The sequence below is a fragment of the Mauremys mutica genome, chromosome 9 (assembly GCF_020497125.1).
Source record: "Mauremys mutica isolate MM-2020 ecotype Southern chromosome 9, ASM2049712v1, whole genome shotgun sequence".
NCBI lineage: Eukaryota > Metazoa > Chordata > Testudines > Geoemydidae > Mauremys > Mauremys mutica.
Window position 1 is genome coordinate 40,767,135 of NC_059080.1, and position 11,163 is coordinate 40,778,297.

Genomic DNA, 11,163 nt, shown 5'->3' on the forward strand with positions numbered 1-11,163 from the left:
CCCTGAATATTTTCATTGAGAATTTCCCGACATAACAGTTCACACAGGATGCAGTCGCATTCGCCCAATGCAAATGTACACATGTGTAGTAACACACACGTTCATACACACAAGTCGCACGCACATACAACGCATACCCACAGGCAGACTCTGACACGATTCATACACACATACAGTAGTACCTACAACACCCAAAGAGGGACGCACAGTGCCCACACACATGCACAGACAGAATTCATGCAGAGGTGCAATGGCACAAGTGCACACACAAATTACACAAATTATACTTGCATGCTATAGACTCCACACAATTCATACACCAGGTGCAGACACACAACTCATCCTCATTTCATAGCTGAGCAACATTTTTTTAGCTGACACTTGCCAATCTCCAAAAAAAAATGCAGATTTGATGACACCAAAACGTCAAGAATTTTTGTTGATTCTACCAAACAGTTCATTTCTGAAAATAAATACTTCCCAAAATCTGAAATAATTGAAGAGTTTCATGCGGGTATCTTCAAAATAAAGCTTTCATTTTTCAATTTTTCATTTGGAATTAATTTTCGTTTCAAATTCTCTAATTTTATTTTCAAGTCAAAAATATTGAAAATTGGTCAGAATTGAAGTGAAATGCTTCATTCAACTTGAAACTACTTTTTTTCTTTTTGATTGGCTGAAATTAAAAAAAAAACATTTGTTTTCAATCCAGCCTGAAACAATTTGTTTTGACATTTTGAAATTGCCCAGTGAACTGAAAAATCAGTTAGTTGCCCAGCTCCAGTCCCAGACGCAGAAGAGCACATGCAATTCCTGTCATACATGTGGACACAATCGGTGCTTAAAGTGGACAGAGTTGCAAGGGGTCCAAGGCCTGAAAAAAACCCAATCAAGCCGGGCCACTGAAGGGTGCACTGTAAGCCCTGTCATACCAACTGCATGAAAATTGATTTCAGCTGAGGTGTGCTAGACCCTCTGCTTTTCTCACACAGTTCATCCGCCACATACTGTAACAAGCAAGCAAACAACTGAAACCAATGATGATGCAAAGAGTTCTGAGTGGAGAAAGCAGCCCAGTTACCCAGTGATAATAATCTAGGTGTGGGTAAGAGTGAAATTAACCACAAAGCAGAAAGGGGCGTCAGTGGGTGGCCAAAGAGTGTATATTGACAAGGCATAAAGGTTCGGCTGCCACAAAGGACAATCATACCAACCCCAAGTGATACGACTGCTCGGGATTTTGGTATGAGAAGAAACTCCAGTAAATGACGCATTTTCAGTAGGTTTGGCTGCTCCACGTACTCGGCAATCCGTGTGATCCAGGCCATCCCCAGTACCATCTGTATAGCACTCTCCCTCCTCCCCAGCAGGGGCCACTTAGTGGAAGGAGCACCCAGGACCATCACACTGAACCAGGGTGGGTCCAGTCCAAGGACAGCTGAAAGCTAAGTAGGCTGGTAAAATCTAGAGATGGGTTCTAGCAGCTGATCCTGGATCCCAATTGTCTTTACGTTCAGGGGCGACTGGTTCTGGGGTTGTGGCTCAGGCCCTCCCTAGGGACTCTCCACCCCACCCAAGTGTGGGCATTTTCCAGCACTGCCTAGAAGGGGTTAACAGAAGGAGTGGGGGTGTAGAGGGAGGGAGCTCTCCCTACACTCACTGGGGAGAGGTATCCTTGTGCTCCCTCCACTAGGTGGAGCAGGTGGAGAGGGAAACTGTGCCCCCTCTGCTCCCCCGCTCCCACCCAATTTAACTGCTGCTGCTTATAGCATTTGCAGAGACATTGCTCCCCTGAGACCCTGTGAGGGACCTTCCATGTCGTGAGCACCTGGTGCCAATAAAGCTTCCTTTAACAGAAACCTGGAACTGCTTAAACGCTGAGGGTACATCCACACTGTACACTAAGCCCAGGCTATGACCCAAGTTTCAGCTCAAGCCCCCATTTGGTCCACACACAGATCAGTCTGACTTGGGTCAGCAAGCACTCAGAACCCCTACAACCGCGCTGGAAGGGGGGCAGAGCATAAATCTTGCTGTGACTTGGGTCCAAGCCCTGACATTTTGCAGTGTGCACCAGGAACAGTGGAAACCCCCTAAAACTGGGATCCACTAGGACCTGAACTATGGCTCCACCTCCCATGCTGCTCCTTCCCCTGAGGCCCTGCCCCCACACTGTCTCTTCCCCCGAAGCCCTGCTCTCACACTGCCTCTTCTGCCCATGACCCCAATCCGCTGCTTGCTCCTCTCTGCCCCCTCACCATAATACCGGATCCTGCCCCCAATCTTTACAGCTCTGCCCCTGCCCCCAACAGCTGTGTGAGGTAGGGCTCCCTGAGGCTCCATGGTCCCTATTGTACAGGTGGGAAACTGAGGCACAGGGTGGCTAAGGGACTTGCCAAGGGTAGAGCAGAAAACTGAACCCAGGTTCTCTAATTCCCACCCTACTACCCTAACCACTGGATCATTCTACTTTAGGACAGGAGCTACCAGTCACTCACTGTGTGACTGTACAGCACCTGGCACAATGGAACCAGATCTGGGCCAGGCCTCTAAGTGCTACTGGAACATGAATACTACCAGCACTATCTAGGCAGCGACTAGCCAGGCCATCCATGATGTGGGTCAGTGGTTGCTGGCTTTGCTGCCTTTTGATCCACTCCCAGCACATGATAGCCGGACAGCCACCAGTTTCTGCTTTTGGGTTCTGCTTTCCTCTCCTGTCCAAGTCACACAGGAGCAACCCAGGGGTTTTGCATCTGATGAGTGGCCGCGGCTGGGAATTTCCAACTCAGCAGCCTCCGAGGTGAGAGCGCGCACGCAGCCAAAATGCAGAAGCACCCGCACCATTTCCTGGAGCCCTGCGCTCTGTGACGGCCCTTATTGGTAAATAACTCTTCGCGCTGGAGCGGCTGTGGAATCAACGGGGGAGGGAAGAGAAACAAGGTCTCCACCACCCACAAACCCTCCAGGCTTTGGGGGAGTATCAAGATGAATGAGGCAATTCCCACCAGACCACCCACCCACACATGTGCAGCTTATAAATAGATCAGTGTGGCTTGTTCCGCTGAGCTGGGGAGTCACCCCCCTCCCCTGTCTTCTAGCAATGCCGCAAAGGGAGGGAGGGGCTGGAAGAGTCTTGGCCTTGTTTTTTTATCTGTCTGTAGATATATATAAATACAGACACTTTGTATTCACATTTAACCCTTTCTGTCCTGTTCCTCCAGCTCTGTTTGGGCCCCGCCTCTTAAAGGGGAATGCCATTATTTCTTCTTGGGACGGGACGGACATTCAGGACACTGCATTCTCTAGAGCTGATTCTCAATTACTCCAGTACTGCTTGGGGCACGGAAGCCCCTGCTTTCTGGGCTGTGCAGGAGCCTACTCAGGCCCTGGTGCAAATTAGAGCAGCCTCAAGGCTGCGCTAACTTACCCACCCTTTCATGGTCCCTATAAGCCCTGGAGAGCTGGGAAAAGCAATAGTCCAGTGCATCCTGGCCATGTCTGCAATCCCCCCACCCCATTATGCCAGGGGCTGGTGCAGAGCCTTCATGCCAACTCTGTGCTGGATGGGGACTTGCACCAGGGGATCCTTAGGGAGCCATCTCTGCCTACCTTACATTCCCTTTACACTGCTGGAGTGGCATAAAGGAGCCTCATATAACTGAGAATCAGTCCCTAGGCTTGTGGGCCCAGAACTGCAAATGTATTTAGGCACCTAACACCCTTTGATTTCAATGGGAGTTAGGTGCCTAAATATCGCTTGAGTATCTGAGCCGTGCTCCTTAGCACAATGCCCCTAGGACCATCTCAGCTGCTATTCAGAGCACAGTTCAAATCTCCATGGATCTGTCCCACCTGCTGGGATCCAAGCATCTCATAATCCCAAGTGGGTGTTGCGAGGCTGTGTTGTGACAGTGATCATATGAGGGTGGCATGCCCATAGGCGACCAGGCATAGTCTGTATCATAAGATTCCAGGAGTGTTGCTGTGTGTGTCACTCTGAGGCCTAGAATGTCTGTTGAATCAGTGTGAAGCGATGGAAACAGCTAGCAGAGTGGCTGAGAGCAATTTTTGTTCTGAATATCACCAGGTTCAGTTATCACTGGGATCACAGTCTGGGCTTTCGGCTACAGTACGGCATGAGTCTATGTCTGCTCAGAGTCCTAGAGCATTGTGATATCACAGGTGACTCCACCAGGCACCACACTGACTCTAGAGCTAATTTGGATGCAACACATTTCATTGGTTGTGGGAAGGAGGCTCTCCCAGATGATTGCTTGTCCCAATTGCCACAGTTCCTGCAGCATGGCTTTCAGTTCCTACACTTCAAGCGCTGTGCCCAGCTCCATGCAGTGCTAACACTTTGTGCCAATGCAGTTATTTTGTCCACTGTGGGAGAATTACCTCTCTGCAATCCAAGGCACAGAAGCAACAAGACCTGATTCATAAGATGCATGGTTGGAACTTGATCCCTAAGTCCCAGAGATCCCTAGGCGAGTCTTTCTATCCCACAACACGTTGTGAAACATTCCCAGAAGGCACTGCACTAGATGGTTGTACATGGCACACTGGGATACCTAATCATGGTGCACCACACTTTGCATTGACACGAGCACTCCTGGTGAGTACACGCAGTACTAAGTGTGCGATATGCTAACTGCAGTGGCTGTACACCGACCTTAATTGTGTCACAGTATGTAGTGTAGACGTGGCCTCAGAGGTGCTGAGCAGCTGATGCTCCAGTGGATTTCAGTGGGCGCTAGAGAGTGTGCAGCACTCCTGACAAACAGGTCCTTGACTAATAGCAGCTGTCAGTCCCCCACTGCATCCTGCAGCCCAATCCTCCCTGCTGCTCTCTCCTCCTACCTTCCGCTCTGGATTAGCCTCATCCCACCTGCCTTCAGAATCTGAACCCCAAGGCACAAAGCAGCTGATGGGATCCTGGACTGCAGTGAAGTGAGGTGAAGACCTCCTGGAAGTGGGAATTTCCCAGGGAGATCTAGCTCTGTGCTGAAGGCCAAACCACAGCTCCTCACACAGTTTCAGACAGGGAAGTGGGTAGCTCACCTTGGAGCTGATACTAAATGTCTCTTGCATGCCAGAGCTCAGTAGAAGCCATGCTTTGCTAAAGCAAACTGGTGCCAAGTTTCCCCCACACCATGTGATCCGGCCTCAGTCTGAACAGAAACCAGGCAGGCTTCTCTGGAGTATTTCCAAAGGCAGTGACACAGAGGGGTGATTGTTAGCTGGTGTCGAGATGTTAACGAGTAATTGATGAGGGGTCCCGTATAGGCCAAGCTAGTGGCGCACACTCTTTCTATCCCTCTGTTCCACCTGCACACACTCCCCGTGTGCCATCCTGCTGTCCCCCTCTATTTCAGGGACTCCCTGCAACTCCCCTACCCTATCCTCCATCCCAGGGGCTTTGTGTGTCCCCCATCTCCCCTTCTGTGTGCCCCTCCACCACATGCCAGGGACTCTGTTTTCTCCATGTACCCTTCCCCCATTCTCCTCCCCTGTGAGGGATGCTGTGTGCCCCCCATTTCCCCTTCCTGCCTGCACCAAGGACTCTGCGTTCCTCCCCTGCCATTAAGGCTTGTCTATGCATGGAATTATTCCAGAATAGCCACTCCTGATTAACTCCATGTGTGGACGCTCTTATTCCAGAATAATGGTGCTTTGTTCCTATTCAGCTTAGCCTGGTTCAGCGGGGGAAGGGAGGCATTCCTCAGTGGGTTATTACTTTGGCATATAGTCAGTGCTAACTCAGAAGAGAGAGCCCCATTTTCTGGATCACCTGCTAGCCATCATCTGGCATAGGATTTCCCCTGGAGGTCTCCCATACCCATCCAAAACCTGGCTGTGTACAGGGAGAACCTTAAGTGAAGGCACTGAGACCTGCTAGGAACTGGCATCCTGGATTAGACCAATAGTTCATCTTGCCCAGGGGCCTGGCTTTGACAGCAGACAGGCCCAGCTGTTTCAGAGGAAGGTGCAAGAAAGCCCCTGAAGGGAGTTATGGGATAACCTGTCCCCAGGGAAAGTTTCTTGCCAACCCCTCTTAGTCAGAGGTTGGGGCTTATGCCTTGAAGCAGGCAAGTTTATATCCCTTCCAAAACAATTACTTTGTTAATCCTTCCTGTTATAACTCTGGATGTTCCTATTAGCCATATAAAAAACCATTCCTTTTTAGGGAGGATTCTGCTAAGCTTTTGGCCTCCAGGAGATCTTGTGGCAATGAGCTCCATTGGCTAATTATGCACCATGTTTAAACATCCATCCTTTGATCAGCTTCCGATTTGTTAGGAGCTTTACTGATCACAACTGCACTGCCTGGGGTAGCCATGCAGGATGGATTGCTCTCCCTAAATCCTGGCTCAGTGAGCAGCAGGCTCAGTGTAAACCCAGAGGTAGATTCTTTGAGGGCTGGTAAACTCCCAATCAAGATTCTGGAAAGAACACTCTCCAGCTATTGGGTAGGAAGCATCGTCTAGTAGGTAGGACACTTAGCCAAGACTTTGGAGACCTGGGTTTTATTCCCAGCTCAGCCACATGTCCTTTGTGTGACCTTGGACAAGTCAATTAAGCCACACAGTGGCCTTAGTTTCCTCATCTGTAATATGTGGATAATACTTTCCTACCTCACAGGGCTCTTGAAAGGCTAAACTCCACTGATGGCCATAAGGTGCTCAGCTGGTGATGGGGGCTGGCTAGGTGTGATGGGTTCGGTCACAGAGACCCCCTTGGGACAGTTACCTGACGTGCTGAGATTACCTCTGAGCCTGTTTTCCCTGACAGTTTGGGACTGCAGAACCCTGCCTTGTTGAGCCAGACACGTTAGCCTGCTGCAACACAGATCCAGGTCTGGTCCATGCCCCAAAAGCTGCAGACTTTAACCAAAAACTCCTCAGCAGATCACCTATCTCCAGCACCCAGATACCCAGCTCTCAATGGGAACCAAACCCCAAATAAATCCGTTTTAATCTCCATAAAGCTTATACAGGGTGAACTCATAAATTGTCTGCCCTCTATAACACTGATAGAGAGATATGAACAGCTGTTTGCTCCCCCAGGTATTAATCACTTACTCTGGGTTCATTAATAAATGAAAGTGATTTTATTAAGTATAAAAAGTAGGATTTAAGTGGTTTCAAGTAATAACAGACAGAACAAATTAAGTCACCAAGCAAAATAAAGCAAAAAACACACAAGTCTAAGCCTAATCCATTAAGAAACTGTTTACAGATAATATCCCACCCTCAGGCCTGGTCTACACTACGCGTTTATACCGAATTTAGCAGCATTAAACCGATTTAACCCTGCACCCGTCCACACAACGAAGCCCTTTATATCAATATAAAGGGCTCTTAAAACCGATTTCTGTACTCCTCCCCGACGAGGGGAGTAGCGCTGAAATCGGTATTGCCATGTTGGATTAGGGTTAGTGTGGCCGCAGTTCAACGGTATTGGCCTCCGGGCGGTATCCCACAGTGCACCATTGTGACCGCTCTGGAAAGCAATCTGAACTCGGATGCACTGGCCAGGTAGACAGGAAAAGCCCCGCGAACTTTTGAATTTCATTTCCTGCTTGCCAAGCGTGGAGAGCTGATCAGCACGGGTGGCCATGCAGTCCCAAATCCAAAAAGAGCTCCAGCATGGACCGTACGGGAGATACTGGATCTGATCTCTGTATGGGGAGACAAATCTGTTCTATCAGAGCTCCGTTCCAGAAGACAAAATGCCAAAGCATTTGAAAAAATCTCCAGGCTATGATAGACAGAGGCCACAGCAGGGACTCAGCACACTGCTGCATGACAAGCGTAACGGAAAGCCAAAGAATTAAATGGATGCTCATGGAGGGAGGGAGGGGAGACTGAGGACTCGAGCTATCGCACAGTTCCTGCAGTCTCCGAAAAGCATTTGGATTCTTGGCTGAGCTCCCAATGCCTGAAGGGTCAAAAACATTGTCACCAGTGGTTCAGGGAATATGTTGTCAATTTACCTCCCCTCCCCCCCCCAAAGAAAAGGGAAAAAAATAGTTTCTTATCTCTTTTCAATGTCACCATATGTCTACTGGATGCTGCTGGTAGACGGGGTGCTGCAGCCCTACACAGCAGCATCCTCTCCCCTCCGGCAGATGGTATGGTACAAAATGACTGATAGCTGGTCTTGTCATCATCCTGTGAGTGCTCCTAGCTGGCCTCGGTAAGGTTGGCCGGGGGCGCCTGGGCAAAAATGGGAATGACTCCTGGTCATTCCCTTTTTTAAGCTTTGTGTCCTGGAGATTCAGTCCTGGGAGATGGTGCAATAGGGCTGGTAACTGTCCTCATCATAGCAGCTGGAGGCTGAGCTCCTCTGCCCTCTCCCCCCTTTCATGTCTAATGGAGATTCTGGACTATCATAGCAGCTGGAGGCTGCCTCCCCCTCATTTTATCTCACTAAAAAGTCAGTGTTTCTTATTCCTGCATTCTTTATTACTTCATCACACAAATGGGGGGATAACTGCCACGGTAGCCCAGGAGGGGTGTGGGAGGAGGGAAGCAACGGGTGGGGTTGTTGCAGGGGCACCCCCTAGAATGGCATGCAGCTCATCATTTCTGCAGGATATCTGGGGCTCTGACCTGGAGCAGCTGTGCTCTCCGGTTCTCTAGTAGACTTACCCCATATTCTAGGCAGGACTGACTCTATTTTTAGACAAAACATAAAGAAGGGAATGACCTAGGAAGTCACTCCCATTTTTATCCATGCGCCCCCGGCCAACTTCAGCGAGGCCAGCCAGGAGCACCCATGACAGCAGCAGACAGTACAATATGACTGGTAACCATCATGGCCAATTTCCAAAGCAGCAGACGGTGCAATAGGGCTGGTAACTGTCTCTGCCACCTTGCAAAGGCAAATGAATGCTGCTGTGTAGCACTGCAGTACCGCGTCTGTCAGCAGCATTCAGTACACATACAGTGACAGTGAAAAAAGGCTACACGGGCTCCATGGTTACCATGCTATGGCGTCTGCCAGGGCAATCCAGAGAAAAAGGGCGTGAAATGATTGTCTGCCGTTGCTTTCACGGAGGAAGGATTGAGTGACGACATTTACCCAGAATCACCCGCGACACTGTTTTTGCTCCATCATGCATTGTGATCTCAACCCAGAATTCCAATGGGCGGGGGAGACTGTGGGAACTATGGGATAGCTATGGGATAGCTACCCACAATGCAACGCTCTGGAAATCGACGCTAGCCTCGGTACATGGATGCACACCGCTGAATTAATGTGCTTAGTGTGGCTGCGTGCACTTGACTTTATACAATCTGTTTTTAAAAAACGGTTTATGTAAAATCGGAATAATCCCGTAGTGTAGACATACCCTCAGAGATGTTCCAATAAGCTTCTTTCATAGACTAGACTCCTTCCTAGTCTGGGCCCAATCCTTTCCCCTGGTACAGTCCTTGTTAGCAGACCTCTTAGGTGGAAATTAGGGGTTTTCTCATGACTTTTATAGCTTTGGCACAAGGCGGGAATCTTTTGTCTCTCTGGGTCCCCACCACTCCTTCTAAATGGAAAAGCGTCAGGTTTAAGATGCATTCCAGTATAAGGTGACATGTTCACATGTCCTGTGAGACCCCCAGCCACCATTCTTCCAAGGCTGGCCTGCACGCACCCAGGAAGGTTTGCAAGTAAACAGACCATTTACAACCAATTGTCCTAGTCAATGGGAGCCATCAAGCTTCCAAACCACCATTAATGGCCCACACTTTGCATAATTAAAATAGGACCTCAGAGTTATAGTTCATATTTCTAGCTTCAGATACAAGAAAGATACATACATACAAATAGGAGGAATATATTCAGTAGACTATAAGCTTTGTAATGATACTTTACAAGAGATCTTTTGCATAAAGCATATTCCAGTTACATCATATTCACACTTATAAGCATCTTTCCACAAAACATATGGAGTGCAATGTCACACTAGGAACCTAGGGAGATAGCCATTGTAATGCTGACCAGCTGTGACCACATCCCAAATGGGTAGGACTGGTTACAGAGGCTATACTAACTCCAAGCCCTACCTAACAGCACTCCCAGTCCCTCTGACAACAGGACCCTGGAGCAACGCAGCAGGTAAAGCCACGCTGGTTCTTCTGCAGGAGGAGATGACCAATACAGTTGGTCATGGAATGTGGAATCAATATCATTGGATTTAAAAATACCCCTAATTACATAACAGGCTTCAACTGTGTGGCTGTGGTTAAATTGGACTGGGATACAGAAGTAACTTTCTGGGAGATCAAATCAATCTCTGCTGGGGATTCCCCCAAACTAGGGGATTTTCCATCCCAGCGGCATTGGCTCTAGCAATGACATCATTTTTAAAGCCTCTTCCAGATGCATGAAAAATACTGAATTAGATTAGACAGAAATCATAGGGATGGAACCTCATCAGACCAATCTGGTCTGGTATCTAGTCTGACCAGGGGGCCATCCAATCTGGAATTCCGCCTCTCACAGTGGCGCTGATACCTTTGGCACAAAACCTCCCAATTTCCCAACCAGGCCTCTGGGATGCTGTGTACTGCTGTGCTGGGAGGACTGGCAAGGGGTTGGACATTCCTCCCTAACCTCCACCCTGGAGGTGATCAGCTGATGATGCCCTGAAGCATCAGGCTCGTTCATCCCATTCTTAACATGAATATCTATAATGTTCTTTTTAGAAAAAAAATCCAGATACAGTATATGGCTCTATCACTTCCTCCAAATGAGCCAGACGCTCTTCAGGCCTTGGGCCTTGTCTGTACTGGGAATTACCAGCAATCAATGGTCAGCACTGATATAGTTACACCTGTGTCTCTCCAAGCACAGACAAAGAAAACTGTGATTTGAACTGGTGGAGTTCCCTCCTGCCTGGAGCAGAAACAGTGTCTCACTATGTGTCTGTAGAAAACCTAGTGCAATGCAGCCCTAATGTCAGTTAATAAAAGGAGGATGCACTGATGCAGCTATGTCAGTTGCCAGTCACTGATTGTTAGACTCAGAGCAAATTCCCAGTGTAGACAAGGCACCTGCTGAGTATGTGCTGCCTGTAGGGGCATGTCCTTGGATTTATTCTTACTGGTGGCGGATTTTATCTTGGGAAACCCTCCCTCTCCCCTCCCCCCACCAGGC